A 26,707-nucleotide genomic window follows, 5' to 3' on the forward strand; every position below is an offset into this window, starting at 1 on the left:
AAAGTTATACAGATTTGTAAATTACTTCTATATAAAAATGTTAACCCTTCCAGTACTTATCAGCTGCTGTATGGACAGGAAGTTGTTTAGTTCTTTCCAGTCTGACCACTGTGCTCTCTGATGACACCTCTGGGTATGTCGGGAACTGTACAGAGCAGGAGAGGTTTTTTTTATGGGGAATGTCTCATTCTTAACAGTTCCTGACATGAACAGAGGTGTCAGCAGAGAGCACGGTGGTCAGATTGGAATAAACTACACTAATCCCCCTGGAGCATACAGCAGCTGATAAATACTGAAAAAACTGCATGCCTTCCTCTAGGACATACAGCAGCTGATAAGTACTAAAAATATTAAGATTTTTAAAAATAAAGTATTTTCCAAATTTTAATAACTTTCTGTCCCCAATTCATTAGATTTTTTTTCCCCCCTCCGGAGTACCCCTTTAGTAATAAAGATTGCTGGAGATATTTACCTACCTTCATTGGGATAAAGTCAATAGGTGTGCCGTCAGTATCACAAATTAGCCGGGTGTCATATCATGAAAACACAATGTGAGCCTAAAAGGTTTATGTGGTGACCCAGTACTGAATCACGTGTTCTTCTGTACTCCTGCCCATCCTGTGTGGCCAATGCTGCTTCAATGTCCATCTTGGACCCACACTCCTCAGGACTCTCTATATTTCACAGTATAATGTAATGTTATGCAATGGTTAATTTATTGGTATTTTCGATGCACTTGTTACTTTAAGAAACCTGTTGTCATGCACCTTGTTGTTAGGGGAGTATGCAGAAATGAACCATGTGACTTATATGCCGAATGGGAATGCTCAAAACCTGCCCCATATATAGTGCAACCAGAGTTCAGAGTTCACCCAGCATCTTTCATGCTCACCTGAGCTGTAACGGATTGTACCACCTTTCCAACCTCAGTAAAGCCAGTTATCCGTAACCTTGCGTCTGAGTGATTATTTGCCCCTCGCCTGGCACAGGAGAAGGGGATCTACTTCGGGTGGTGTGTAGGTCAACCACACCCTGGCCTCACGAAAAGTTTAATTCACACATAACCCTCACCCAACACCACATTTATGTCATTTAATATTAGTTCTAAATGTTTTATATGAAAAGTCCTGATCCAGGACCGTGCGGGGACTTTTTTGTACTTTTCCCAAACTCTACAAAACCCGGACTCTCTTCTTGTCCCTTATAGTCTGTGCGGTACGAGATGTAATGCTGCGCACACATTAGGCGACTACCATTATATATTAAGAGCTTCAGACGCAATTCACTTAAATGGAAACATTTTACGGTTACAAAGTGTCTCATGTTAATTGTCACTAAGAGAAATTATATTTACGGCACTTGAAACATGAAACACTCAGACAACTCAATCCAAACCAGACGAACGTCGACTTTGAAGTGAACAGAGAAAATGACTCGTGTTTGAAGACGATTCCGCATTTCTGCAGTTTTACAGCAATCGTATTAATTGCACAGTTTATTAACCCCGCTTTGCTCATCTCTGTCCGTGTAAATTCAGATCATACGAAAATCATCAACAAAAAAACAAAGAATACGCGCAAAAGACGTAAAGACGATTAAGAGCAGGAAGACATAAGGCTCTGTTCACATCTGTGTTTTATGCTTCTGTCTCTTGTGCTATATGTAGGACGACGTGGAGAGCGCAAAGTCTGTTATTAAAGGGCAACTCCAGTGGAAAACAACCGGAAAACAAATGTTTCAAACAAACTGTGGCCAGAAGATTCTACAGATTTGTAATTTACTTCCTAAGGGTTCGTTCACACGTGCGGATTTACAGCGTATTTTACACTGCAGATCCACTGCTGAAAGACCTCTGTATGATGCCCTTAAATGTGACTGCTCGGAGCAGCAATACGCCGCTCCGAGCAGGCACACTGTGATGTGCGCGTCACCGCGCATGCGCAGTGTACTCGCACACATCGCGGCCGCTTCCCCTGCTCAATGAGCTAGGCCGAGAGCTGCTGCGATGTGCGAGTATACTGCGCATGCGCGCGGCGACTCACACATCACAGTGTGTATTGCCGCTCCGAGCAGGCACATATAAAAACAGCATATAGGAGGTCCTTCAGCGGCAGATCCACAGTGAAATCCGCTGCGAAAATCCGCACGTGTGAACCCTAAAGGGTGTAATCCTGTGGAAAACATTTATTTTTTTCATATAAACTTTTTCATATACAGATTTGTAAATTACTTCTATAAAAAAAAAAAACTAATATCCTTCTAGTACTTATTAGCTGCTGTTTGCACCACAGGAAGTTGTGTAGTTCTTTCTAGTCTGACCACAGTGCTCTCTGCTGACACCTCTGTCTATGTCAGGGTGTGTCCAGAGCAGGAGCAAATCCCTTTAGCAAACCTCACCTGCTCTGGACAGTTCCTGACATGGACAGAGGTGTCAGCAGAGAGCACTGTGGTCAGACTGGAAAGAACTACACAACTTCCTGTGCAACATACAGCAGCTGATAAGTACTAGAAGGATTGAGATTTTTGAATCCGAGTAATTTACAAATCTGTTTAACTTTCTGGCACCAGTTCATTTAAAAAAAAAAATGTTTTCCAGCGGAGTACCCCTTTAACCCCTTAACAACGCAGGACGTATATTTACGTCCTGCGCCGGCTCCCGCGATATGAAGCGGGATCGCGCCGCGATCCCGCATCATATCACGTCGGTCCCGGCGCTCATCAACGGCCGGGACCCGCAGCTAATACCACACATCGCCGATCGCGGCGATGTACGGTATTAACCCTTTACAAGCGGCGGTCAAAGCTGACCGCCGCTTCTAAAGTGAAAGTGAAAGTGACCCGGCTGCTCAGTCGGGCTGTTCGGGACCGCCGCGGTGAAATCATGGCGTCCCGAACAGCTGACCGGACACCGGGAGGGCCCTTACCTGCCTCCTCGGTGTCCGATCGGCGAATGACTGCTCCGTGCCTGAGATCCAGGCAGGAGCAGTCAAGCGCCGATAACACTGATCAAAGGCGTGTTAATACACATGATCAGCATAGGAGATCAGTGTGTGCAGTGTTATAGTCTCCTATGGGATAATAATGATCAGCATAGGAGATCAGTGTGTGCAGTGTTATAGGTCCCTATGGGATAACAATGATCAGTATAAGAGATCAGTGTGTGCAGTGTTATAGGTTCCTATGGGATAATAATGATCAGTATAAGAGATCAGTGTGTGCAGTGTTATAGGTCCCTATGGGATAACAATGATCAGTATAAGAGATCAGTGTGTGCAGTGTTATAGGTCCCTATGGGATAACAATGATCAGCATAAGAGATCAGTGTGTGCAGTGTTATAGGTCCCTATGGGACCTATAACACTGCAAAAAAATGTAAAAAAAAAGTGTTAATAAAGGTCATTTAACCCCTTCCCTAATAAAAGTTTGAATCACCCCCCTTTTCCCATAAAAAAAATAAAACAGTGTAAAAAAAAATAAAAATAAACATATGTGGTATTGCTGCATGCATAAATGTCCGAACTATAAAAATGTATCATTAATTAAACCGTACGGTCAATGGCGTACGCGCAAAAAAATTCCAAAGTCCAAAAAAGCGTATTTTAGTCACTTTTTCTACCATTAAAAAATTAATAAAAAGTGATCAAAAAGTCCGATCAAAACAAAAATCATACCGATAAAAACTTCAGATCATGGCGCGGAAAATGAGCCCTCATATCGCCCTGTACATGGAGAAATAAAAAAGTTATAGGGGTCAGAAGAGGACATTTTTAAACGTATACATCTTCCTGCATGTAGTTATGATTTTTTCCAGAAGTGCGACAAAATCAAACCTATATAAGTAGGGGATCATTTTAACCGTATGGACCTACAGAATAATGATAAGGCATAATTTTTACCAAAATATGCACTGCGTAGAAACGGAAGCCCCCAAAAGTTACAAAATGGCGTTTTTTCTACGATTTTGTCGCACAATGATTTTTTATCCGTTTCGCCGTGCATTTTTGGGTATAATGACTGATGTCACTGCAAAGTAGAATTGGCTACGCAAAAGATAAGCCATAATATGGATTTTTAGGTGGAAAATTTAAAGGGTTATGATTTTTAAAAGGTAAGGAGGAAAAAATGAAAGTGCAAAAACGGAAAAACCCTGAGTCCTTAAGGGGTTAAATGTCCCGATAAAAATATATATGTATATGAGAGGGAGATGGTAAAGTAGGGGTTGGTCAGAGAGCGGGACTAGTGCACAGTGACATGATCCAGCCACGCCTCCTGTGACAGGAGAGGATGATAGAGAGGGAGGAGCCAACACCACCGCACTGATAATAAGAGGGCTACACAACTTCCTGTCAGGAGAAGGTGAGGAGCGGGCGACAACATCAGATTGACAATGAGAGGACTACACAACTCCCTGTCAGAAAAAAGGGAGGGGACAGGAGCTCCTGAGACAATACTACACTGACAATGAGAGGACTACACAACTTCTTGTCAGGAGAGAGGAAGAAGCCAGGGAGCTGGAGACAAAACCAAACTGGCAATGAGAGGACTACACAACTTCCTGTCAGGAGAGTCAAGTAAGCTATATATCTTGGGGTGATAGTTGTATTCAAATACAACTCTCCGATACCGGAGAACTCCTTTAATGAAATAAAATAATATATATTTGTTCTCCAGCTCAATGTATTTATAGAGCCTCCCCCTCCCCCCACACTCAGCAATGACAAATCTCTTCGCCTGAATTCAATCAGATTAATTTACCGTGATAATTCCCTTTCAATAAATCATGTTAAAAAATTTTTACTCATCATTTTTCTGCATTACTAACTAACAAGCTTGTAGCATGAAGCCGACGGAGACGAAAAGGACAAAAAACCTATAATTAAAGTGGAGATTTCTGTCTTTATCATAAACCGGAGGTAACAACAAACCAGAACGGAGCGAGGCTGCCGGCGGCAGAGAAGCCATCGCACAGATTACTGGTTATGGCGTTCAACGTCCTCACCAAATCCGTCCTCCTTTAATTACCGAGCGGCTGCAGTTTGCATATAAACAGCTGCTGCGAATGTCACATGCAAATGAAGTGGAATGGGGGGGGAGGGGGGCGCAGGAGCGAAATAGCGTAGTGTTTGGCCATTTATTTGTCTCTCTCTCCCATCCTGGTGAATGTGCCACCGCAGAAGGCTTCTTCTAATAATACCATCTTGCAATTCTCTAAGCACTGTACAGACTAAAGTGCATCACACCGCCATTAATCCCACTTATCATTCTGACAGCTCCGTAATTACACCAGTGCTAGCGCCAGGTAGGCCTAATAAAATATCAACTGCTGACTTAGACTACACGCCGCAGAGATGTTTTATTAAACTTGGGGGGTTGATCATCCGGTGACATTACTCTTGACCTATTTTTCTATTTGACAATAAATTATACTTTGACCATGCCATAATAGATATTACAAAGTGCATTTGCCAAATAGAAAAAGGTAACGCGTTCCACCAGCCAAGCAAATGGCATAAATAAAGGAGCAGGAACGGCACGCCACAATGTTATTACCTAAATTGTTCTAAATGATTGATAACACGAGAAGCCCCATCCGTAACGTTCAGTAAAGCAAATTGCAACAACCGCGACTTGTCCATAATTTTTCCATCAAGCAGCATTTAAATAAAGCTGAACTCCGCCTCCAGGAATTTATATTTTGGCTTTTATTAAGATATTTCACATTGTAGATAGTTTTGAGAGGGAGGAATTAAAATGCGCAGAGCGGAGCCGAACCCCAGCGCTCGAAAGGAAATGCACAGAATGGCGTAAAGGTAAGTGGCCAATTCTTACCGGATAATCGGGGAACCTCGCGTTCTGCTTCACACAGTAAATTCTTCATGGGATTTTCATTTGTTGTTTTGTCTTTTTCGTTTTCTTTTAAGGATTGAAAAGTCGATGAAATTAAAATTAAGTTTTTGGAAATATTTTAGATTTTTTACATTCTAGAATTGAACATTTCCAACAGTGATTTCTACGGGTCTAACACACATTTGGCAAGTTGAAAGGGGTACTCTACTGGCCAGCGTTGGGAACCAAATGTTCCGAACGCTGTTTTTGCGATGCAGTGGTCGGCCACGCCCCCTCAATGCAAGTCTATGGGAGGGGGCGTGACACCCCCTCCCATAGACTTACATTGAGGGGACGTGGCCGACCACCGCAGCCTGAAAACGGTGTTCGGAACATTTAGTTCCGAACGCTGGCCAGTGGAGTACCTCTTTAAAGGGAGTTTAGGAAAATGTATCCCCTATCCAAATGATAGGGGATAAGCAGAGGCATAGCTTGTAGCTTCTGGGCCCCAATGCAAAGTCAGCAACAGGGCCCCATATTCCAATTATAATGCTGGTCTCTTATGGCACAGATGTGCTTTGGGGCCCCATTATCACCAAGGTTCTGGTGCGATTGCTGCCTCTGCTCTCTATAGCTACGCCCCTGAAGATAAGTGTCAGATTGCTTGGGTTCTGACTGCTGGGACCCCCCACAATCTCCTGCTTGCTGCCTCGGCTCTCTCCACCGCGGTGGTAGACACACCCCCTTCATGTTTCTCTATGGGAGACCCGGAGATACAGCGCTGTGCCGTGGAGGTCCCATCCATTGGATAGTAGATTAATTTAATTAAACTGGATAACCCCTTTAAGTGGATCTGTCCGCAGATTGTTAGGGTATAAAGTAAGGACTGGGTTCTATAGGGCTTGTGACCCTGAATTCATACAGACCTTTAATTAGACAATTGACCCCTCCAGTGCTGAGATATTAGAGTTTAAAAAGACATGCAAATTAGACTTTAGAGTCCACTGTGCGTTCCTAGACCCCAGGACAACTCCACCCCTCGACTGTAATCCCGCCTCTACCTACTAATCTAGCTGTCAAGGGAACACCCAGTCGGCTCCAGAGCCTAATTTGCATATTGCTTTAAGCTCTAATATCTCAGAGCCGGAGGGGTCAATTTACTAATGAGAGTTCTGGACAGATTCAGGGTGAAAATGTCTATACAGCCCTGTCCTTACTTTACACTCTAGCAATTTTTTTTATATCAACTGGCTCCAGAATGTTAAACAAATTTGTAAATTACTTCTATAAAAAAATCATATTCCTTCCAGTAGTTATCAGCTGCTAAAATTGATTTGTTCTTTTCTGTCTGACAAAAGTGCTCTCTGTCTCAGGGACTGCCTGGAGCATTAGAGGTTTGCTATGGGGATTTGCTCCTACCCTGGACAGTTCCTGAGATAGACAGAGGTGTCAGCAGAGAGCACTGTACAAATTATATGTACAAATGTACAAATCTGTTTACCTTTCTGGAGCCAGTTGAGATATATTATATTAATATATATATATATATATATATATATATATATATATATATATATATATATATATATATATATATATACACACACACACACACACACACATACATATATATATATATATATATATATATATATATATACATACACACACACATATATATATATTATATATTAACCTTTTAAACATAAGGCCATGTACCCTCCTGATAATCCACTCCTCTTTTTGGGAACATGCCGTGATAAATTAGTATCAATATTTTGGAGTAAATCCTTCCTCTGGGGAGGGGCCTCGTGAGAGTTTAGTGCATTGTGATAAGTCAATGGGACAAATCTATTAGTGCGAATGTGCAAGTTTTTTGTGCCTGACTTACAGCCAGTGTAACATTTGTGCCTTGCTTAAGAAGAGGGAGGGACTTAATAGGAAAGGGGTATGACATAACAAGAAAGGGGTGTTGCTTGTGTGTGACGGTGTGCTCCAAGTTTTGGTGTAAAATCAGTCAGCTACCAGATCATCTAAATGGAGACTACACAGTCTAAAGATTTGCCACAGTTTGAGCTACCATCAAAAATTGACTATGCTATAGCTTCCTCCATCGGTACCTCGCCTTGTCCAGTCAGCTGTGTGATCGAGCCATGTCAGGGTGTGGGTAGCGACCTGGGTATCGCCTGCAGCAGCAAGCCCATCCTGCCTTGTGGCGTGCTCTGGTGAAGACCAGCGGCACCTTAAACTCCGCACCCCGATACGGTCCGAGTCAACAGACACACAGAAAGAGGATCCACATACAGCTCCGTTACAGTAAGATCTGGCCATAGATCCCACTGGGGTTCCTCTGCCTGACAACATGGATCTTGCTTCTATCGTGGCATTTCAGTCACAGCAGTTGGCCCACCAGGCACAACAGCTGAACCAGCTATCCGCCATGATGCAGCAGTTGCTATCTGCTCAGCACCCCCCACCACAGCCTCCTCCAGCTCCAGTACAGCCTCCCGCAGCTGCAGTATCCTGCAGAACCAAACTCTGTCGCTTCCAGAGAAGTTTGAGGAGGATCCCAAGTCCTGTCGTGGTTTTGTGATGCAGTGCTCCATGCACATTGAACTCATGGTGGACCAGTTCTCCACGGAACGAGCAAAGGTGGCCTTCGTCATCAGTCTACTATCTGGTATGGCCTTGGCTTGGGCAACTCCACTGTGCAATCGCAGTGATGCTATCACTACCAATCTCCAGGAATTCCTGATGGAATTTCACAGTGTCTTCGAAGAACCTGTTCGAGCCTCCTCAGCTGAGACGGCCCTGCTGAGTCTTTCTCAGGGCAACTCCACTGTGGGCGAGTATGCCATCCGGTTACGGACCCTGGCGTCGGAATTGTCTTGGAATAATGAAGCTCTCTGCGCTACTTTCAAGAGAGGATTATCAAGTCAAATTAAGGATGTCCTCACTGCCCAGGTATTGCCATCTAACCTGAATGAAATTATATAATTGGCATCCCGGATTGATATCCGTTTCTCTGAGCGACGAGAGGAACTATGACAAAAAAGGGAATCTGTACGACCTCGGCGCTTTCCATGTCTGGCACCAGTTTTCCAGCAACCATGCAACCTGCTATGTTGCCTTCCGCAGTGGAGGCTATGAAAGTGGATCGGTCTCGCCTGACCCTGCAGAAAAAAACTCGCTGACGAACCAAAAATTTATGCCTATACTGCGCCAGTGCAGACCTCTTCCTTAAGAATTGTACTCTGCGTCCACAGTCACAGGGAAACACTTGCACCTAGGGTTCATGCGAGAGGCCTCCCCCTAGGTGTGAATTCCACCACTCCATTCTTAAATTTGATGGTCCAGCTTCTTCCTTCCAAAGAGATCATCTTCATTATGGCTTTCCTGCACTCTGGCTCAGCAGGAAACTTTATTGATGCCTCCCTAGTCCATAGGAATCATCTGACAGTGTCCCGCCTCTTAAAACCACTGTTCATCTCTATGGTCAATGGAGAAAGATTGAACTGTACTGTGCTATACTGCACAGAACCATTGTCTATGCAAGTCTGAGTCTCGCATGGGGAGAACTTGACTTTCTACTTTCTCCCACATTGTACTTCTCCTCTCTTGCTTGGCCTGCCGTGGTTACAACTCCATGCTCCGCAGCTTGATTGGAAAACTGGAGAAGTTCTTCTCTGGGGCCCGTACTGTAACCCCCACTGTATTCATATACGTGTGATCAGGTTGAAATCTTCGTCTAGTCTTCCGCCAGGTTTACCTTCTTTCCTCCAGGACTTTGCTGGTGTCTTCATTGAAAAGCAAGCTGAAGTCTTGCCTCCATATAATCCTTACGATTGTCCCATTGATTTATTGCCTGGCACCACACATCCCAGGTGCTGAATCTACCCCTTGTCTGTTCCTGAAACCCAGGCCATGTCAACCTACATCCAGGAGAACCTTCAGGAGGGATTTATCAGGAATACTCTTCTCCTGTCGGAGCCGGGTTCTTCTTCTTGGAAAAAAAAAAAGATACCGAGGACTGAATAAAATGACAGTAATTTTTTTCCCCCTTCCTCTAATCTCGGAGTTGTTTGATCATCTGCGAGACAGGACTTTCTCCAAACTGGATCTTCGTGGTGCCTATAACTTGATTCGTATAAGAGAAGGGGATGAGTGGAAGACTGCATTTAATACTAGAGACGGACATTTTGAGTACCTTGTCATGCCATTCGGACTATGTAATGCTCCAGCAGTCTTCCAGGAGTTTGTCAATGACATTTTTCGGGACCTTCTCTACTCCGATGTCTTTGTCTATTTGGATGACAATCTCCACACTCATCGTCTCCATCTCCGTCAAGTTTTACAGCATCTCCGAGACAACCAACTCTATGCAAAACTTGAAAAGTGTAGTCTTCCATTTCTGGGGTATATTGTTACCAGTCAAGGACTACAAATGGATCCTAACAAATTATCCACTGTACTGGAGTGGCCTCAACCTTCTTGTCTGAAAGCGATTCAGCGCTTCCTTGGCTTTGCCAATTATTACCGGCAGTTTATTCCCCACTATTCCACCTTGGTTCCCCCCATCGTATCTTTTACCAAAAAAACTGCCAATCCGAAGGTCTGGACTCCAGAGGCCAAAGAAGCCTTCAAGCACTTAAAGTCTGCTTTCGCTTCTGCTCCGGTGTGGTCAAGACCTGATGATTCGGACAAGCCATTTACTTTAGAGGTAAATGCATCGTCAGTTGGTGCAGGAGCAGTCTTGAAACAAAGATCTTCCAAGGGCAAGACTGTGACTTGCAGATTTTTCTGTAAGACTCTCTCTCAGTGGAGAGAAATTATACTGTAGGAGATTGTGAGCTCCTGGCTATTAAGTGTGCCTTGGAAGAATGGCGATCAGTGCATCCAATAACCATCTATACAGATCACAAGAACTTGCTCTAACTTCAATCTGCCCATCGTCTCAACCCTCGACAGGCTCGCTGGTCCCTGTTCTTCTCCAGGTTTAACTTTTTAATTCATTTCCGTCGAGCAGAGAAGAATCTTTGGGCCTACACTCTATATGGATCTTCTGAAGTTCAAGACCTGGAATCACATCTTCAACATATTGTTCCTCCTGATCATCTTATTTCTGCAGCACCAGCAAGTATTCAGCATCTGCCCCCTGGGAAGACTTATGTATCTCCTCGTCTGAGACTCTGAATCTTGAGATGGGGTCATTCCTCTCTGTTGGCTGGTCATGCAGTTATTTGTAAATCCTTGCAACTAATATCCCAACAGTATTGGGGGCCCACTCTGAAATTGGATGTTATAGACTCACCACGTGCCAAGCCTGCCGGTCTTCTACATCCATTACCGGGTCCTGACCTGCCCTGGACTAACATTGCAATGGACTTCATTACAGACCTTCCTTCTTCTAGAGGCAATACGGTAATCTGGGTTGCTGTAGACCGATTTTCTAAGATGGCTCATTTTGTGCCCTTTCCTGGCTTACCATCTGCACCTCAACTAGCTAAACTGTTCCTTTCCCATATCTTCCATCTCCATGGATTACCAACACATATTGTCTCTGACCAGGGGGTCCACTTCGTTTCTAAATTCTGGAGGGCACTCTGCTCACATCTTCAAGTTAAGTTGGATTTCTCCTCTGCCTATCATCCCCAATTTAATGGTCAATTTGAGAGGGTGAATCAGGTCTTGGGAAATTACCTTCGCCACTTTGTTTCAACCCGCCAAGACAACTGGGCCGATCTACTACCCTGGGCAGGGTTTTCTTACAATCATAGGGATACCGAATCCACAGGAACTTCACCCTTCTTTGTAGTCTATGGACTTCATCCTCTCCCTCTGGTGTCCCTATGGCTGATAAACTTGTACGGAACTTCACCTCCATCTGGAAGAAGACTCGTCTCTCCCTCCTTTGTGCAATGACCCGTATGAAATCTCAAACGGTCAAGAAAAGCCCTCCTCCTTCCCAATACTCACCCGGGGACAAAGTGTGGTTGTCATCTGAATATATCCACTTCAAAGTACCCTGTTATAAACTGGGTCCACGCTATTTAGTCAAGAAATGCCTAAATCCAGTGGCTTATTCTCTTCATCTGCCTTCCTCCCTTCGGATCCCAAATTATTTTCATGTCTCCCTCTTGAAACCAGTCATCTATAACCGCTTCCTTAAAAAGGACGTTTTTCCTTCTCCCATCTCGGGTACCTCGGATGTTTATTCTGTCAAGGAAATTCTGGACTCCAAACTCAGAGGAAAATGTTTCTTTCTTGTAGATTGGGAGGGGTTCGGACCTGAGGAGAGGTTTAGGGAACCACAAGATAACAGGAGGGGGAGACCAGGGGGGCAAGCACTGGCCGTGAGCGCAGTGTTCCTCTGTCCCCGACCGCCAGAGGGGCCGGGATTCGCACCACGGGAAGCGCCCGCATGCGAATCCCGGCCCGTCACTCACCACCACTCACCGTCACTCACCCCGGCCCGTCACTCCGCTTCTGCAGCTCACGCTCTCTCTCTCTCTTAGCTCCGGCACGTGCGTCCCCGTCCCTTAGGGCGCACGCGCACCGGAGATCTGAAATCATAAGGGCCAGTAGGCCCATAATCAGTGAATACACCTGAGACCACATTATAAGTTGTTGTACCTCCCACACTTCCCTGCCGGATCTTCAGTGCCTATTGCCTGAGAGAAAACGTTCCCTATTGCCTGTTTTTCCATACCCGTTCATCCAGACCTTCCTGCTACGTTTTTTTTTTTTTACTACGAACCTTTGCCGCCCTGCCTTGACCTTCTGCTACGTTGATTATGCTACAGCCTCCTCCTTCGGTACCTTGCCTTGCCCAGTCGAGCCGTGTCGGGGGTAGCGACCTGGGTGTCGCCTGCCGCAGCATGCCCGTCCTGCCTTGTGGCGGGCTCTGGTGAAAACTAGCGGCACCTTAGACTCCGCTCCCCGATACGGTCCAAGTCAATTCTGTTACAAATAATAATAAAATAATAAATAATAATAATAATAATAATAATAATAATAATAATAATAATATTATTATTATTATTATTAATTAGCATTATCAATATATTATTGTTAATATGATAAAATATTGTTATTATTATTGTTATTATTATTAATTATTATTATTTTTAATAACAACAACAATAACTGAGCCTTTAAAAAAAATGTGTGCATTTTCCTCCAAAATACATTCGTATGACCTGCCAATCATAATACCCTCCTGCCCATATAATAAGGTCTATAACTCTCTGAATTTATTCCACAACGTGCTCGAGAATGGAGTCATCGTTCCGTACATCACACACATCTGTCACTTACAAGGCTTTTGTTTAAATGGAATATCTGTATATGTTTTTTTCCCTTCCAGGAACAGGAACAAATTGCCTGGCAAGGACTCTGCGGGCCGCCCTACCTTCCACCTAACTATAATACATCCGCTTTTTCGAAAGGCATTAATTTTCAGTAAAAGCAATGGCTTCCATCTGTCACTCTAAACATTTGTGCCGAACCGCATGCTTTGGAGTTCTTCTCGATTCACCTGCTCGGTTCCCGGCAATGGTCGGTCGTCTACACATATGAGACAGCTGTTACATTATGTTCAATATCCTTTTGATCCTTTATAGACCTTGGGGGGAGCAGGTTGACAGAGCTGACGTTCTTTATTATAGCTTTTCCCCGCACACAATAATCTTCTTTCACCTGGAATATTCTCCCTGTAGCGCTGTAGATTTTTTGACTTATATCCAGAATCATTTGTGCTTCTTAGGGAGGCAGAAGTTATTTTCTGTAAGATACGGCGCGCGCGCCATTGTGCGAATTAGCTTCACAATGAGGAAACACCTGTTGTCTGGTTTTCATAATGTCAAGGAGGTTCCTCAAGGAGACGGATCTGAAAGGTGATTTTTATTTTAACCATTTTCTGCGGTATAAAAGGCGACGGTAATTACGTTCCAGGCTAAAAAGAAAAGGTGACCTTCTGTTATCCCGAGGCCTAAATCACCGAGGACGGCGAAAAACCAAAGGAAAATCTACAGATCTCGGAGTCCAAACTCAACACTTGTCAGACAGATCTGTAATAACGTAAATTCATCCATATTCTATGTATTCCATACAGGGTCGCCACCTTTCTTGCCAAAAATTACCGGCCATGCTAATTTGCATAATTAATTATATGCGAGGGACATTTTATCCTATTCTCACCCCATAACTTTTTAATTTCTCCTTATACGGGGCTGTATGAGGGTCATTTTTTTGCACCCCGATCTGTAGTTTTTAACAGGACCATTTTTGTTAAATTCGGGAGTTGCAGTTAGTTACTAACTACAACTCCCAGCATGCCCTGATACAGCTTGTGGCTCAGCAGCTGCCCCAAATGAAAACGACAACTCCCAGCATGTTGGACTGTATAGTAGTATATAGTATAGGTCAGTGTTTCCCAACCAGGGGTGCCTCCAGCTTTTGCAAAATGACAACTCCTAGCATGCCCGGACAGCCAACAGTTGTCCGGGCATGCTGAGAGTTGTAGTTTTGCAACAGCTGGAGGCACTCTGGTTGGGAATCACTAGTATAGGTTATGGTGCAACATTCCAGAAGTTGGAGGATTGGTTGGATAAATACTGGCCATTGCATAGCCGTTATTTTTAATATAAAAATACCGGTTGTGCGGGCAAAATACCGGCCAGGTGGAGACCCTAACTCCCTATGATAAATAGGAGGTCCATAGGTGTCCATTATTGTCCACAGAATCACCAGGGGGATTTTAATGAAGAAATGTATCTTGTCTACGCAGAACGTATCCAGTCCAGGGGCACGTGAACAATTCACACAGCGTCAGCCTGAACATGGCTTCCAATCGGCGCTCTGTATCCGAGTCTTTGCTAAATTCAGGTCCCAATGCTTTTACTTAGAACCGTGAGAAAACCTTTGACATGTCGTAGAGTTCTGGTCGTCTCTTATTAGGCCTCCAATGATCAGATTGATGGACTATATGGTGATCAATAATATGGGGGGAATGTAGTTCAACAATAACATCAGTGCTAAATGGTCGGTGACTGAAAATGAAATCAAATCTGGCATGGCTGCTATGGGCTACTAATCACTGCACAGCCCATAGCAACCAATCACTGCACAGCCCATAGCAACCAATCACTGCACAGTCCATAGCAACCAATCACTGCACAGCCCATAACCAATCACTGCACAGCCCATAACCAATCACTGCACAGCCCATAACCAATCACTGCACAGTCCATAGCAACCAATCACTGCACAGTCCATAGCAACCAATCACTGCACAGTCCATAGCAACCAATCACTGCACAGTCCATAGCAACCAATCACTGCACAGTCCATAGCAACCAATCACTGCACAGTCCATAACAACCAATCACAGCACAGCCCATAGCAACCAATCACTGAACAGTCCATAGCAACCAATCACTGAACAGTCCATAGCAACCAATCACTGAACAGTCCATAGCAACCAATCACTGCAGAGCCCATAGCAACCAATCACTGCACAGCCCATAGCAACTTAATCACTGCAGAGCCCATAGCAACCAATCACTGCACAGTCCATAGCAACCAATCACAGCTCAACTCATAGCAACCAATTACTGCACAGCCCATAGCAACCAATCACAGCCCAGCTCATAACAATCAATCACAGCACAGTTTATAGCAACCAATCACAGCAAAACTTTTTTAAGACACAAGTGTAAAATGCACTCCCTTAATGTAACATACGATGGTGACATCTTTGCTGTTGGAATTTGCAGGAACAGGGTCCGTTACATGTTTTCACTTAGGATCTGTATTTTACATTGGGCGAATTGGAAACCGCTTATACCATAGAAAAATCTGGGCCACCCAAAGACTCCAGAATACACAGTGACCACCAGGATTGGCACCATGTACGAGCGCAGTCCTAGAAAATTCACCAGGCTGACTAATATGGAACTACAGGGACCACAAACCATGGTTTGGGGAATCCTCCAAAAATATCTGCATTGTAAACCGTACAGAAAAGCTGTGGCATTGCCTTACAGGACTGATAGTAAAAGGGTGAATTCACAAAAAGGCCGATGTTCACCACAACATTAGAATTTGGGGCCCAGATAAACTATGTGATCTTATGGAGCACGTGATTGACTAACCCATGGGAACCGTGTTCTGTGCGACGAGTAGGAGCAGAGTCTATGGTCTGGGGATTGGACCACCAGCCGCTCCTTTATAAACCATGTGACCTTATGGAGCACGTGATGGACTAACCCATGGGAACCGTGTTCTGTGCGACGAGCAGGAGCAGAGTCTATGGTCTGGGGATTGGACCACCAGCCGCTCCTTTCTGGGCTTGTTATAGAAACGAGTTATACCACAGATTGAGGAAGATCTACCAAATATATCCAGGATGGTCTCCGCCACATTACCATCTGGTTGATTATCGATACCTGAATTAAACTCAGAACGCTTGATCGGCCGCACTGAAAACGATTCCCCAACGCTGTCCCGGCCTCCACGATCACCTGATCTTATATCCTGTGATTTCTTTTTGTGGGGCCACATGAAGGACTCAGTGTATCTGTCCTCCCAGCTCTAGGATCTGACTGACCGGAGACAACACATCGCTGACACAGTGGAGTCCTATCTGAGGAGATGATGGAGGAGTCTGGACACAACTGGACTTCCACCTAGACATCTGTAGTGTATAGAAAAGACTTGGATAGATAGGGCGTCTTCTCAGGGTAATATATGTTATGTTCTCTACGTTATGAATACCCGGGTTATTATATTGCACCTGCAAAAAAAACACTAATGTCCCCCATTTGGTGAACCTGACAATGTCCCTTAGGAAAATGTAAAAGAGATTAGGAATTAGTACTACAAATTTGCAAAGACAGACGTGGCCGCGCATCACTTTGAGAGACTGCATAAGGGTTAATCCCTAGTTTATCCCAGTGTGCCGATAGGGAGCACAGGGAAAGGCGAGCTTAGGGAACTGTTCCCATTGGTGCGTCGGCCATTGTTGCTGTGGCGCTGTGTTTGTGGGGTGGCACGGCCCAGAGCCAGGGAGCTTGGTACAGCAGCAGGGGGGGGGGGGGGGGGTTGCTGGATCACTGGGTCACGCCCCCCATGTGCGCTGGTGTTGCACCAATGGTGGCCTGAGCCCATGACTGAGGTTACTGAGGGATCTGGAGGAGGACTGAGGGGGTCACAGGGTAATTAAGAGGTTTGGAAGAGGAGAATATAGAGGTCTGGGAAGCAGCAGGTGAGAGAGGAAGACTGAGGGCTCTAGGATTGGCTGAGGGGTATGGGGTGATTGCGGGATCTGGGGGAGGAGAAGGACAGAGGGGGTCAAGAGGAGGAGATGACAGAGGGGTCTAGAGGAGGAGATGACAGAGGGGTCTAGAGGAGGAGATGACAGAGGGGTCTAGAGGATGAGATGACAGAGGGGTCTAGAGGAGGATTTAGGGGTCTGGAGGAGGAGGAGAACTGAGGGGGTCTAGATTAGGAGATGACAGAGGGGTCTGGAGGAGGAGGAGAAAATGACAGAGGGGTGTGGAGGAGGACTTAGGGGTCTGGAGGAGGAGATGACAGAGGGGTGTGGAGGAGGACTTAGGGGTCTGGAGGAGGAGATGACAGAGGGGTGTGGAGGAGGACTTAGGGGTTTGGAGGAGGAGATGTCAGAGGGGTGTGACAGAGGGGTCTAGAGGAGGAGATGACAGAGGGGTCTAGAGGAGGAGATGACAGAGGGGTCTAAAGGAGGAGATGACAGAGGGGTCTAGAGGAGGAGATGACAGAGGGGTCAAGAGGAGGAGATGACAGAGGGGTCTGGAGGAGGAGGAGGACAGAGGGGTCTGGAGGAGGAGAAGGACAGAGGGGTCCTGAGGAGGAGGACAGAGGGGTCCTGAGGAGGAGGACAGAGGGGTCCGGATGAGGAGGACAGAGGGGTCTGGAGGAGGAGGACAGAGGGGTCTGGAGGAGGAGCATATGACAGAGGGGTCTGGAGGAGGAGGAGAAGATGACAGAGGGGTGTGGAGGAGGACTTAGGGGTCTGGAGGAGGAGATGACAGAGGGGTGTGGAGGAGGACTTAGGGGTCTGGAGGAGGAGATGACAGAGGGGTGTGGAGGAGGACTTAGGGGTCTGGAGGAGGAGATGACAGAGGGGTGTGGAGGAGTACTTAGGGGTCTGGAGAAGGATTTAGCGGTCTGAAGGAGGAGATGACAGAGGGGTCTGGAGGAGGAGATGACAGAGGGGTCTGGAGGAGGAGATGACAGAGGGGTCTGGAGGAGGAGATGACAGAGGGGTCTGGAGGAGGAGATGACAGAGGGGTCTGGAGGAGGAGATGACAGAGGGGTCTGGAGGAGGAGATGACAGAGGGGTCTGGAGGAGGAGATGACAGAGGGGTCTGGAGGAGGAGATGACAGAGGGGTCTGGAGGAGGACAGAGGGGTCTGGAGGAGGAGGAGGACAGAGGGGTCTGGAGGAGGACAGAGGGGTCTGGAGGAGGACAGAGGGGTCTGGAGGAGGACATAGGGGTCTGGAGGAGGAGATGACAGAGGGGTCTGGAGGAGGAGATGACAGAGGGGTCTGGAGGAGGAGATGACAGAGGGGTCTGGAGGAGGACTTAGGGGTATTCTGTCTGACTAGATGAGGATGGGTGAAACTGTTCCCTAATCTGTGGCTCTTGGGGATTGTAGCTTTGAAGTCGATGAAGAGCCACTTGAATCGAGGTGATCAATGGGGATCCCAGCAGTCGGACCCCCAGCAAACAAAACTATCTGCATCGTCTAAAATACCCGGGCCTATTATTAGTCCCAATCCACATAATGGCACAATATGCCGAGCTTTATACAGTGCAGTATATACCTAAATCCTGTATACGCCGTACGTCATCTCTATTTTCTCCATTACTCATCATACCTCCAGAGCTTCTCACCATAACCTCCGCGCTGTCATCTGATCTTCACAAGGATAACAATAAATTCTCTTCGGAGAGGAGATTCACTTCTCCGACTGAATTTTAAGTGTCATAATGGAAATGAGGTCGACCTTATTAAATATTGTGCGTCAACGTGATCCTCACACGATGGGAATAGACAGGAGCGATAAACAGGCAGAAATATTAATATGTCTTTTGTTCTGATATTGAGACCCGGCCATGATGGGAGGCGGAGACCATCACAACATTTCTCCGCCGGTACAGATTCCATTCGGCCTAATCGTCACATCAGGGACTGAACAAACGTAGTCTGGACATTTACTAAAAAACACAGAGAACATTTCTCTCCGATCACACATGGAGCAAACAGTGGAGTAATGGCTCATCTCTGCTTACCAAACCGAGACGAAAGTCAACGCCTGACCAAAGATTTCTCAGATATGGGCAGCTGATGACTTAAAGGGGTACTCTGCCCCTAGACATCTTATCCCCCTCCCATAGGCTTGCATTGAGGGGCGTGGCCGTGACAGTGACATCACGAGCCTCCGGCGCTGCACCCGATGCTTTAAATGAACGCCAGGTGCAGCAGGGAGATGACGGGGGTCCCCAGCATGCCGTACATTCCCCGCTATTTGAGTCAGGGGCGGACAGATCACTTGTTCAGCCGGTTCGGCTGCACAGGGGCCCAGCGTGTTAGGGGGCCCCCCTAGTAGCCCAGGTCACAGCCTGGGCCTCACAGTTTGGGCCCCTGCAAGGTCCCCTGCCAGTACTTCATACTAAATGCTGCAGCAACAGGTCCCGGACCTACCGCTGACAGCAGTAATTTACCTTTAAACCGGCCGGGCGAGACGGACAGGCCAGGGGCTGATGGGAACAGACGTGCCCCGCGCAGGCACGCACGTCTGTTCCAAGCCCCTGACGTCACGTGTCATGGCCTCTGACCCCGGCAGAAGCGAGAGGAGAGGCAAACCCTCCCGCCTCACAGCCGCATCGCTGAGCAGATAAGGTGAGGAGAGCGACGGTCGGGTGCAGCGCGGTGATTGTAATGATGATGAAGAGGACAGGAGGGGTGTTGAAGAGGTTGGTGGTGTAATGATAAGAAGGATTGGGGGTCTGGGAGAACGTAGTGTTGATAAGGAGGACCAGAAGGGGGGTCAGGGGTGTAGTGATTAGGGGGTTTAATGTTGATGAGGACTGGGGGGGGGGTGTCAGCTGTGTAATATTGATGAGGTGCTTAAGGTATATGAGGTGATGAGGAGACTGAGGATGGAGTGCATGGGGTGTATGGGGTGATGAGGAGACTGAGGATGGAGTGCATGGGGTGTATGGGGGTGATGAGGAGACTGAGGATGGAGTGCATGGGTTGTATGGGGTGATGAGGATGGAGTGCATGGGGTGTATGGGGTGATGAGACTGAGGGTGGAGTGCATGGGGTGATGAGGACACTGAAGATGGGGTGATGAGGACACTGAAGATGGAGTGCATGGGGTGATGAGGAGACTGAAGATGGAAAGCATGGGGTGATGAGGAGACTGAAGATGGGGTGATGAGGACACTGAAGATGTAGTGCATGGGGTGATGAGGACACTGAAGATGGAGTGCATGGGGTGATGAGGAGACTGAGGATGGAGTGCATGGGGTGTATGTGGTGATGAGGAGACTGAGGATGGAGTGCATGGGGTGATGAGGAGACTGAGGATCGAGTGCGTGGGTTGTATGGGGTGATGAGGATGGAGTGCATGGGGTGTATGGGGTGATGAGGAGACTGAGGATGGAGTGAATGGGTTGTATGGGGTGATGAGGATGGAGTGCATGGGGTGTATGGGGTGATGAGGAGACTGAGGGTGGAGTGCATGGGTTGTATGGGGTGATGAGGATGGAGTGCATGGGGTGTATGGGGTGATGAGGAGACTGAGGATGGAGTGCATGGGGTGTATGGGGGTGATGAGGAGACTGAGGATGGAGTGCATGGGTTGTATGGGGTGATGAGGATGGAGTGCATGGGGTGTATGGGGTGATGAGGAGACTGAGGGTGGAGTGCATGGGGTGTATGGGGGTGATGAGGAGACTGAGGATGGAGTGCATGGGTTGTATGGGGTGATGAGGATGGAGTGCATGGGGTGTATGGGGTGATGAGGAGACTGAGGGTGGAGTGCATGGGGTGATGAGGACACTGAAGATGGGGTGATGAGGACACTGAAGATGGAGTGCATGGGGTGATGAGGAGACTGAAGATGGAAAGCATGGGGTGATGAGGAGACTGAAGATGGGGTGATGAGGACACTGAAGATGTAGTGCATGGGGTGATGAGGACACTGAAGATGGAGTGCATGGGGTGATGAGGAGACTGAGGATGGAGTGCATGGGGTGTATGTGGTGATGAGGAGACTGAGGATGGAGTGCATGGGGTGATGAGGAGACTGAGGATCGAGTGCGTGGGTTGTATGGGGTGATGAGGATGGAGTGCATGGGGTGTATGGGGTGATGAGGAGACTGAGGATGGAGTGAATGGGTTGTATGGGGTGATGAGGATGGAGTGCATGGGGTGTATGGGGTGATGAGGAGACTGAGGGTGGAGTGCATGGGGTGATGAGGACACTGAAGATGGAGTGCATGGGGTGATGAGGACACTGAAGATGGAGTGCATGGGGTGATGAGGACACTGAAGATGGAGTGCATGGGGTGATGAGGAGACTGAGGATGGAGTGCATGGAGTGATGAGGAGACTGAAGATGGGGTGTGTGGGGTGTATGGGGTGATGAGGAGACCGAGGATGGGGTGTATGGGGTGATGAGGAGACCGAGGATGGGTTGTGTGGGGTGTATGGGGTGATGAGACTGAGGGTGGGGTGCATGGGGTGATGCGGAGACTGAGGATGGGGTATATGGGGGTGATGAGGAGACTGAGGATGGGGTATATGGGGGTGATGAGGAGACTGAGGATGGGGTATATGGGGGTGATGAGGAGACTGAGGATGGGGTATATGGGGGTGATGAGGAGACTGAGGATAGAGTGCATGGGGTGATGAGGAGACAGAGGATGGAGTGTGTGGGGTGTATGGGGTGATGAGACTGAGGATGGGGTGCGTGGGGTGTATGGGGGTGATTATTAGACTGAGGATGGGTTGTGTGGGGTGTATGGGGGGATGAGACTGAGGATGGGTTGCGTGGGGTGTATGGGATGATGAGGAGACTGAGGATGGAGTGCGTGGGGTGTATGGGGTGATTCAGTGGTGTATAGTGGTTGGCAGTATTATATTAATAGAGTACAGTGGTTGGCAGTATTATATTCAGGGGTAAAGTGGTTGGCAGTATTCAGGGGGTACAGTGGTTGGCAGTATTATATTCAGGGGTACAGTGGTTGGCAGTATTATATTCAGGGGTACAGTGGTTGGCAATATTATATTCAGGGGTACAGTGGTTGGCAGTATTCAGGGGGTACAGTGGTTGGCAGTATTATGTTCAGGGGTACACTATTTGGCAGTATTATATTCAGGGGTACAGTGGTTGGCAGTATTGTGTTCAGGGGTACACTATTTGGCAGTATTATATTCAGGGGTACAGTATTTGGCAGTATTATATTCAGGGGTACAGTATTTGGCAGTATTATATTCAGGGGTACAGTGGTTGGCAGTATTATATTCAAGGGTATAGTGGTTAGCAGTATTCAGAGGGTACAGTGATTGGCAGTATTATATTCAGGGGGTACAGTGGTTGGCAGTATTCAGGGGGTACAGTGGTTGGCAGTATTATATTCAAGGGTATAGTGGTTAGCAGTATTCAGAGGGTACAGTGATTGGCAGTATTATATTCAGGGGGTACAGTATTTGGCAAGGTTATAATGATTATTGTCATCATACAGAGGATGAGGATCTACTGACAAATTAGGGAACCAATGATGTTCAGGTGTCAGACTCTGCAGAGAAGATGGAAGAAATCCTGGTGTCTGGACCAGATGAAGAAGAAAAGTAAAGACAACAGAGAAGACGTCACTCAGGTCAGTGATATTGTGTATTTTCCTAACTGTCCCATCAGAGCTTTAGTCACTGATATCATTGTGTAGTCTCCTGACTGTCCCATCAGCTGTAGTCACTTCAGACATGATGGGAGTTGCAGCTTTCCAACATCTGGGGAGCCACTTGAACCAAGGGGATTGGTGGGGGTCCCATGAGTCAGACCCCCACCATAAAAATGGGCAGTTTATTTTAAAATGCCTGGGCCTATTTTTGGTCCCAGTCTGGCCCTGCCTGTAAGTCACTTCTATCATTAAGGATAAGAAGCCAAGGAACATGGGGTTGCCAAGGGATGTCGTGCTAAGTCCAGGGGTGCGAATGTAAAGGGGAGCACTGCCCTCTGCCTCCCAGCTAGATACGGGTCAGGCTGACCCGGGGGAGTACTCGCCGGGCCTGGGCCGCACACTGAGAGGGACAGGGGCCACCCGGAGCCCACCTCAGGAGCCGTTCCATCCACCTGTGGTGGAATAGGCAAGTGGCGACACTACACGCGCGGGGGTAAGTGGAGGCCCTCCGGTGGGGTCTAGGTACATGAGGGGGCCCAGGCACACTCTTGCACAGGGGCCCTCTGCTGTCTGTGTCCGCCCCTGATTTGAGTTACTCCCTGACCTGTGTACCATGCACCAATATTGAAGATTAAATATTTTTAAGCATGCAGATTGGTGAGTGCGGTCTTCTTCTTCTATACCAGTATACCTCCATGTTTTATTTCTGGACTGAGCACCATCATTGACAGGAATGGTGCGTTACCAGTGCAACATCGCCCCGCCCGTTTTAGTGTGTCAGAGGACCACTATAGCAGTATCTATATATACACACATATACATACGGGGGCACCTTTTTATAATTCACGTTGGTCGTCTGGAGCGGGAATTATTGTACCAGGACAGATCTCCACTTCTATGGCATCCATATTCTCTATGGACAATGATTGTTGATATAAGATAACCCTTCAATGCTCCTTCACTTAGTACAGGAATGTAAAAAAATAAAAAACGAAATAGTTGGGTAAAAAAAAAAAAAAATTCAAAAACAAGCGCAGAAGTGATGTGATACAGGAGGTCAGCGTAATGTAATTTAAAGAAAAAAGTTAATTTCTTTGGCATTTTGCACTCCATGAAGTCATTTCTGCCCCATAATTTGACTTAAACTTATTTTTTTTTCTAATTTAAACTTAATTTAATTAAATGTAACTTTTGACGAGTTCCCGATTGCAGAACTAATTGTTTATTCAAATCAAACTTTCCTTCCCAGAACTTTCCCTCTTTAATTCGAGCAGCGCACACGTAACCCTATAGCCAAACTGCTTAATTTGCCAACTCTTCGCCCGATGACTTTGGATAATAATGACAAATGCCTGCGCCGCCTTGGTGCAAACATATGTTTCCAGAATAAACGATCAGATGGCGACATATGTTGTGGAGTGCACACGCTGATCAGTGTCACTGCGCCGGTGTCAAAGGATAAACAAGTGTTCGCTCATCTAATTAAGCCATAAGTCGTCGCTTAAAACTTTCAAAGCCTCGAATTTCAACATAATAGGGCTAAGAGCAAAATGGAAATGTTCTCAGATCCCCTTTGTAAATGGTGAGTAAATAATCGCATTAACATGGTGTAAATGCAGTGTACGCGGTGCAGCAGAAGGCTGAGCAGCAGGTAGGCCTCATATTTAGGTTTCGCATATATTCTGCTTTAAAGGGCCCATGTTATATCGCTCAGTGTTTTAACATATATTGTAAATGACAACCATTGATACACTTGGAAATGATGGGAAAGATTTATATTGCACAACATGGACAGTGGTTACAATGAGGCTCAGTAACGAAGAGTCATCACAACTTGACCCGAAACCTGAGGGACAAGAGGTGACACAGTGTTATATAAGGTTCAGGATAAGCCATTCCCCAACATCTAATCACCTCGGGCTTAAATGGGCGCTACCAAACCCAGCCAAACGTATAGATAAAAAGGATATAGAATGCTTTATTATACATGTACAACACATTTCTGGGTCACTCTGGTCCCCTCATCGGGTGATAATAGAATGACATAAAATAAAGGTATAAATACATGCATATGTCTTAATGTGCCTGGAAGTGATGGTCAGGCCTTCTATATGCATTTTTTATTGTATGACACATATGTATTTATGTATTTTGGTCTTGTTCTGTAGAGTAAAACAATGAAATTGTGTAGCTCACTCGGCCAACTGACTCAAGGTTAACTGGATAAGTCTATATCCCACAGACACAAGAATATGTAGAAGGTTATATACAAGAACCAGTCCTCAAGAGACAGTGAAATTTAGATAGAAATAAACAAATTAAGGAATAGAAAGTAAGGAATAGAAAATTGCTAATTATGATGTTAAAGAAATATTACTGGGGTGTAAACTTGGTAGTGAACCCGAATAGAGGTTGGATACATATAAAGTATCATTCACATTTATTGATTTATGAAACACTATATATCAGTGCACGGCCCTTGCACAAGATGTATTTAAGAGTAAAACTGATAAAAATATTCAAATAAAAATATAAAAAATATAGAATAATATGATATTATAATAAGCCACCTTTTGATAAACGTCAACTTATAAAAGTGGAGTCTATGGCATCGGTAAAGTGATATCCGTGCAGAAAGTTTGTCTTATATTCAATGATGGAGCATAGGATTAATGTGCCAGGTCGTTCACAGTAATATAGGCAACACTCTCAAGATGCTGTAATAGTTCATACAGAGTGGTACCTGCAGTCCGCAATGGAGTGTAGCTCACGGTGAGATTGACGATCTTAGTACGATGTCCTGCGGCAAAGATAGCAGTCGGAGCTGGCACGGAGTAGTGTCCAGCCCTGGAATAGTTTCTCCAGCGCTCCGAGCGGGGTGCAGGCGGGCACGTTAATGCATCCGGCCGAAGCAGTTCTGGATGGTGTGAACAGGTAAGTAAACTGGCGTCCTCGTGCTGGATCGCGCGCGCCATCTCAGTGTTGGTCCAAAATTAAAGATGCTGCAGCGCTGCAAAGGGCTATACCATAGGTTTCAAAACGTCACAAAGGTGCTGATAGGAGATGGATATAGGTAGCAGACAAGGCTATGCGCGTTTCAAGACATAGGTCCGATTCTTCAGTAGCCAGAATTATATCATTATATAATTAAACTATTCCAGGGCCGGACGCTACTCCGTGCCAGCTCCGACTGCTATCTTTGCCGCAGGACATCGTACTAAGATCGTCAATCTCACCGTGCGCTACACTCCATTGCGGACTGCAGGTACCACTCTGTATGAACTATTACAGCATCTTGAGAGTGTTGCCTATATTACTGTGAACGACCTGGCATATTAATCCTATGCTCCATCATTGAATATAAGACAAACTTGCTGCACGGATATCACTTTACCGATGCCATAGACTCCACTTTTATAAGTTGACGTTTATCAAAAGGTGGCTTATTATAATATCATATTATTCTATGTCTTTAATATTTTTATTTGAATATTTTTATCAGTTTTACTCTTACATACATCTTGTGCACGGCCCTGCACTGATGTATAGTGTATCATAAATCAATAAATGTGAAGGATACTTTGTTTCCAACCTCTATTTGGGTTCACTACCAAGTATACACCCCAGTAATATTTCTTTAACATCATAATTAGCAATTTTCTATTCCTTACTTTCTATTCCTTAATTTGTTTCTTTCTATCTAAATGTCACTGTCTCTTGAGGACTGGTTCTTGTATATAACACTCTCTTATATATAACCGTCTACTTGTTCTGTAGAGTGTTTTATATTGGATTGGGGTTTCTTGATGTCTCTTCTGGTGACACCAAGTAATGTGTATGAATGCATACCTATGCCCTATGTATTTTTATATTAAAGGGGTTCTCCACCATAAGGTGATTTTAGTAGGTACCTGGCAGGCAGTA

The 26,707-nt window shown here is 46.0% G+C and overlaps 1 protein-coding gene across 4 annotated transcripts in view; it reads right to left on the minus strand.

Annotated features, from left to right (window-relative positions):
* DPYD (dihydropyrimidine dehydrogenase) overlaps positions 1-26,707 on the minus strand; it is a 1,322,423-nt gene that overhangs the window by 1,065,697 nt on the left and 230,019 nt on the right. Inside the window, exons 1-2 of one of the 4 annotated variants that reach the window (XM_056528556.1) lie at positions 15,981-16,804; positions 5,830-5,913 (exon numbers count right to left, since the gene is read on the minus strand). The exons of 2 other annotated variants lie outside the window; for them this stretch is intronic. The gene's annotated coding sequence lies outside the window, so the exon portion shown is untranslated. Of the gene's footprint in view, positions 1-5,829; positions 5,914-15,980; positions 16,805-26,707 lie in introns of those variants that run through there. One more of the 4 variants, XM_056528557.1, reaches the window with a different exon arrangement.

This window comes from Hyla sarda, chromosome 6, assembly GCF_029499605.1.
Source record: "Hyla sarda isolate aHylSar1 chromosome 6, aHylSar1.hap1, whole genome shotgun sequence".
NCBI lineage: Eukaryota > Metazoa > Chordata > Amphibia > Anura > Hylidae > Hyla > Hyla sarda.